This window comes from Arachis ipaensis, chromosome B02 (assembly GCF_000816755.2).
Source record: "Arachis ipaensis cultivar K30076 chromosome B02, Araip1.1, whole genome shotgun sequence".
NCBI classification, from domain to species: Eukaryota; Viridiplantae; Streptophyta; class Magnoliopsida; order Fabales; family Fabaceae; genus Arachis; species Arachis ipaensis.
This window is the reverse complement of record NC_029786.2, coordinates 1,757,595-1,764,463: the sequence shown is the minus strand read 5'-3', so window position 1 is coordinate 1,764,463 and position 6,869 is coordinate 1,757,595.

Genomic DNA, 6,869 nt, shown 5'->3' with positions numbered 1-6,869 from the left:
TTTTAGCTAAAATCTAATTTTTTATATTTATTCTTATTAATTATTGAAGAAGAAAAACAAGTTAAACTTGTGCCTTTATAAAATGTATTATAAATTATTTTTATTATTTGTGCCAACTCATGTCTTGACTATAATAGATATCTACACTTGAACAGTTTGGATACTTCAACTTATGGTCAGATATGAAAAATTTTGTTGTCTTTGGAGTTTGATATTATGAAAGTCCATTAACCCATGCGGTTATTTTCTTTAATTTTGATGAGGACATTTGCTAAACCAAAAAGGAAAATGTCAGAATCTGGTAAAAGTTTATCATGAAAGAAGATACCCAAATTTATATGCAATGCTTATTGGGTTAGTTATAGAGTTTGACGATTGTTTGGATTGATAAAAATTTGCCAATTTTATGTGACATCATGCATGTGCATGTGTGTGCGTGGCATGAATACTTCAATTCCATGGAACATGACAAGGAACACAACAATCATATTAGGTTCATCGCTTGCCAAGTAGCTTCATATATTCTTATATATATATATAATGACTAACCAATCTATATAGAAAATTCCAGGTCATTCTTTTCATCCTTAGCTTGTGATGAAATGTATATATATGATATTTTTTTTTGTTGTCTACGGTATTCTCTAATTCGATAAGTTAAGAACTAATTCGTTACGAATCTAAGCTGTATTTAAGGATCTGTTTGTTATTGGCTAATAAATTACTGCATACACAAGGCTAGATTTAAACTCCCGATACTTGATTAAACAGACGAGTGAGCTGATCACTTAACCAATATAATCTAAGGTAGTTGTATATATATGATATTAATATAGTATATGATGTCATGATGATCGATGTGCATATCTACTCATTATTCCATCCAATAGTATATTCTCGATCTCTACACTAATAAAACCCAACTTTAATTTTTTCTAGCTTATGGTTATGGAACTCATAACTTGATCTGTTAATAATGTATCATCAATCCATTTTTAATTTTTCATCAACAATGATTGACTGAAATTCAAACACATATATAGTAATGTCTAAATATGGATATATATATATATATTTTTCAGTATCATTAAATCTGACAAATAAAAAAAAAATCCTAAATTTAAATTTTATTTAAGAATTTATTAATAAAATACACAAAATAAGACTTAAATTTTTTATATTTATTTTAGTGAAAGAGTAAAATAATCACTCATTAGGACTATATTGACACTCATTGGGGAGCCTTGGTCCCTCCTGATATTTGTCTACACTAACTCAAATTAATTACATTTGCATCCATTAAATACTAAAGACTAAAAAAAACTTTGTAGACTTTATATAAGTAAAATTAAAGAAATGAGAATTTAATTAATATGAATTGTAATTGCATATCTAGTAACATATTAATTAAGAACTATTTCAAAATAGCTATCAAACGATCATATATGTTTTTTTATATTATTGACAATCAAATATAAAAATTTAATTTAAAATTTTGATTAAACCGTTTTTTATTTCATTAACTTCGTTCTAGTTATTATTATGTATAATGTTAGAGATATAATTATCCATATGTTTCTTTCTATCAATTTATTAAAATTTTGATAAAAATAATTTTATAATGTAAATATTTGGAATTTGATTATTGTTTTCTCAAAAAAAAAAACATATAATAAATAAAAAATAATACAAAAATTTATGCAAACTTAACAAAAAAGAGATTTCTCATATACTTCTTTTATCAACTTAAATTTCTAAGAAAAATAATTTCGTAACCAAATCCTTTATATTTCTCTCTAGATTTTTAAATGACTAACCAAACAATAAAAAAAGAAAGAATAGAGAAGAGGGAGTTATTATACATCAAAATCAAGTCACCAAACCTAATAATAAAACCTTCCTTTTTAAGAACTTCAAGTATATCTAAACCTATAACTATTATTAGAGTATACACACACTGTTTGTTCTTCGGCTACAAACACAGATTTCCATTTTTGTAGTAATTGAAAAACTAAGTGATTGCATGAGCCATGTGCTATTGAAAATTCCGGGGTGATCAAGGAATTCCAATTATAGTGTAGTGTGTTACAATATATATGATCAATCTTTCTTTGGCTTTCTATGTTTATTAGGTAGCATGTGAATTTCACTACTTGATTATTCTTCCTACAAACTGAAGGGGGACATAGGTGGGACCCACATCCCACATGGACACATTTTTCTGTGTTTCCATTGGGTTACATCTATATCCAAATTCAACTATTCTCTTATGTCAATCAAACCGACCCTTAACACGTATACAGTTATGTGATAATTCACATTCATATGAATTTAGGGTTTTCTAGAACAATATTCTCTACTTTTAAATGAATTGTCGTTTTGATTTTTTTTTTTTATTGTTACGGTCCAGTCCAGTTGTCACCCTGCCTAATCCGACTCGGCGTATAGGACTATCCGATCCGAGCGGTTGGTTTGCTGGGCGTCACACATCCAGACCACAACCCAGACACCTGCCCTCCAACAGTCAGCTACCTGACAGCTGAGAAAGGAACTTCTAGAAAAGAGACCTAGCTTGTGGGACCCGTTCTACTGATATCTGTACCACTTCTGACTTGAGTGTCGGAGTGTCATTGCAGGTGGCACCCCCTTCACACCGCAACAATTCGAGAGGTCGTGAAGTCTCCACCCACGTCCCCTGAACTCAAACCAAAATTGGTTCTTACCATCACATTTCTAGAACTCCACCGACGCGTCCAAAACTGAAGACACGCACATATATTTTTAAAAGAAATAAATTTCTAATATTTTATCATAAAAAATAAAATTCTTATCAAATTAAAATGTGTCCATTTCTGTTTCAATCCATAAATAGATTTATGAGTTTGCAATTTGAAAACATAGTTAGAAGGGATTTGTTCAAAATCAATAAGTTATTGCATATATAATATTTGATGTAAATTCTCATTTAAGAATGTATTATTTAAATTAGGTGGAAATTTAGGTACAATTTACTTCACGTGAAGGTGATAACTGAAAGCTGTTAGATGATTTGACTGATTTGACTAAATTTTCGTATAATGGTTCTCGACTATCAACTTAACGTAAAATCGACTGTACCTTAGTTTTTATTTTCAAATTAAATTGCCGTATAATTCAGTTTTTAGACAAAATTATGGTCAAAACTAATTAAATTGTAGCTGACTTAATTACAGGACTAAAGACTTAAAATCAAGACCTTCTTCTTGATGAAAACTTTGAACAACAAACTTGGTGTTCTCTTCTTCAGTTTTTCACTTGAAGTACAGAATACAAATTAAACTTCTCTCTCAATTGTTCAGATTTTGCTTCTCTTGGTGTGTAATAGAATTAGTTACTTCATTTTGTGTTAGATTCCTATTAAGAACTTATGTATTCTCTTTTTATAAGGATTGTGAGCAATTTATTTATTTTTTAAATAAAAAATTAGAGATTTATTTATTATTATTTAAAAAATTAATATGTTTAAAATTGTGATGGAATAGATTTAATTTAATTACAGAAAACTTATGAAATAATCTAAAGTCTGAATATTTACAGGTGAATGGCCTAATAATATTAGATTGATAAATTCTAATAATATTATGTTAAAATTAGGATTGAATATATGCTAAATTTAACTCCAAAATCTTACTATGAAATGAGAAATACTTTACCGTTATAAATTATTTAAAATTTTATCTTTAAGAGATATATAAGTTATAATACGCTTTTTTTATGTCCAAAAATAGAGCAATAAATCATGATTATTTTACTTATATTTAAATTAAACACCAACCTTTAAATGTATAAAAAAATTTAAAAACTTCTGTTATATGTTCCTTCCTGAAAGAATGTTTCTAGAATAATATACTATAAAAGTTGGACAAGAACATCTCTAAAGAAAAAAGCGTAATAAGTAATTGATTGTTTTTTTGTTGTTATTTAAAAGGGTGTAAGCTCAGGTGAAGTCGACTTCACGTGAAGTTGATATTTCAGAGTCGTTTGATGAAAATTTAGTTAAATCAGTCAAATCATCTAACAACTCTCAGGTATCAACTTCACGTGAAGTCGACTTCACCTAAATTTCTACTATTTAAAATATGTGATTGAAAAGAAATAATAGAATATTCAAAAATAAAAATTTCGGTGTATCAAAAATTATCAACAAGTCGATTAAAAATTACAAAGAGTAAACTGATTTTGATCCATTTAATTTATTAATAGCAATATTAAAAATGATTACGGATTAATTTGTATTTGGTTGGCTAATAATTTTGTATTCTTGAATTGCTCTATTTATTGTGTTAAGTTCTTTGTTTTAAAAAAAAATGTTTCTAAAATACTATTCATAATAAAGATATAATTGCTATAAGATGATTATTAATCATGATATTTTTACATAAAAAATAATATTTTAAATTATTATATAATTTAATATATTTAATTAAATTATTTAACAATTTACAATATCATTCTTACGTAAACATAACATCGTTAAAGTAGTCAACTTGATGCTAAGTGACAAAAAAAATGTAAAGCCAATAATTCCAATCTGTTAGGAGCATGACATATATATTTTGGGAGCTTTTCTTTCCGTTTGGGACATCTTTAATTTGTTCTTCTATTACATATATATACTACTATTCCTTGACTTTAATAAATTATATATCTCCACATACATAAATTGCTAGCTAGTGCTATTGCATGCGTATGAGTTGAACTTCAGCTATGCTTCATTGGGTAATATATGATATAGCCTTTATTCAAATGATTGATATAATAATAAGTCTCATTTAATGGACTCATTTATTTATATTAAAAAAACGTGTTCTAATTTAATATTTGTTTATGTATTATTAAATTGATAAAAAATATATTTTTTTATTTTTTTATTTTTTAGTATATTTAATAAATTTCTAATAATAAAAATAAAAGTATTAAAAAAATAAAAAATATATTTTTTGAAAAATTATAATATATATTTTTAAATATTTTTTTTAAAAAATATTTTTTAAGTAATAAATAAATAAAAAATATTTTTATATGATTATATTTAAATATAAAATTATTTTTATTTTTTTTTATAAAATCTTTTAAAAAAATAACTTAAAAAAAAGATCTTTTCTAAAATTCACCTAAATAAACCCATATTCGGTATAGGGTCATCCTACTCGAGTTGGATTTTACTATTTTGACAATAATAAAAATCTGATTATTAGTACAGTTGTGATCATTTATTGATTTTTGATGTGTCAAGAAATTATATTTATCCTAAAAACTTGAATTAATAGATAAAGTCACATGTATATATATAATAGCTATATTTTAATAGAATTTACAATAGCCCAATATAATATAAATTCTGAATAATCTAATAACCAAGTCATTAATTAGATAATAACAAAATCGTTAGGTACTAATCAAAGTCAGCAATGCTACACATTTTGCATAAGGTATAACAAAAATAGAAAACGAAAAAGAGAGAAACAGAAAATAACGTAATGGTGGTATATATGAAAATGAGCTTTGATTATGAATTGGAAATCATCAATGAATGATTAATTATTCATTCATAAATAACTTAATAAGCTGCTTCTTATTATTATGGGGCTTCTTTTTAGTACTATTTGGAGACATATAAAGAATAACAATCTTATTAGATGCACATTAAAATTAACTATTAAATTTATTTATTAATATAAAATATATATTAAAATATAAAATATATATTAAAAATAAATTAAACTATATTTATTTATAAACACACTCAAACAATTGATTATTAGAAAAATAATACTTAGAATAAGTTTTCATGCAATTTTACCCATTACCTGTCATGAAACAATGTTTTGTAAAAGTTTAAATTCTTAGATAAAGATACATAATTAATTTTATATCTAATACTGCTAACTTCATCTATAATTTGTTTTTTCTTTATTTTTGTTCTCATATATATACCAAGTTATTCGTCAATGTGAAAATATTAAATTCGTTATTAATTCGTATTAATTTATGGATTTAATTAATATCAGTGCTTTAAGTGATTTATTAAGTTAAAAAATAAACATTATTTCTTAATTTGATTTTCTAGTTAAATTATTTTTCAAAACCTAGTGTTTAAAAAGAGAAAAACAAAAAAAAAATGTTATCTTTTTTTCTACAGAGTTGTTTTTTTTTTGGAAACCATTCCTTTATTGTATGGCCCAAAAAGACCCAAGAGACGGCCCAAATATATAACTACAACTCGAAACATATATTTATCATTTAGTATTTTTTTTCTTTTCTAAATAATTATTTTCTTTATTATACATATATAAATTTTCTAGACACCAAAAAAAACATATATAAATTTTCCCATGATAATCAATTCATATCAGAAGAATCATTATTCTACAATAAGATTAATGTATACACCTCTAAAAAATTCTCATTCTTATATATATGATGGAGTTTAAATTCGAATCCAAATTCCATAACATCATGATCCATGCAAAGTGGAAAATTGTGCAATCTAAACTGTTGACACAAACATCAATATTGTTAGGATGCTACACATGCAACATTGTTAAGGATAAGAATCCTACGTGTCTTTGGTTCTTGTTGACGTGTGTATGTAATACTAAGTACTTAGTTGCATTTCTATCTTGCACGTATATTCAACAATGACAATGCAACTTCGGTTTCAACACTAATACATACTTATATATGCATACTGCAGTTACATGATTTCCTTAAATTCTACTAAGTAAAAAGAATAACAATAAAATCGTCATAGAATATAGAACACTTAATTCAATCTGCAGCAATAGATCAGAGAGAAAAAAAAAAGAAATACTGTACGCTAACAAACC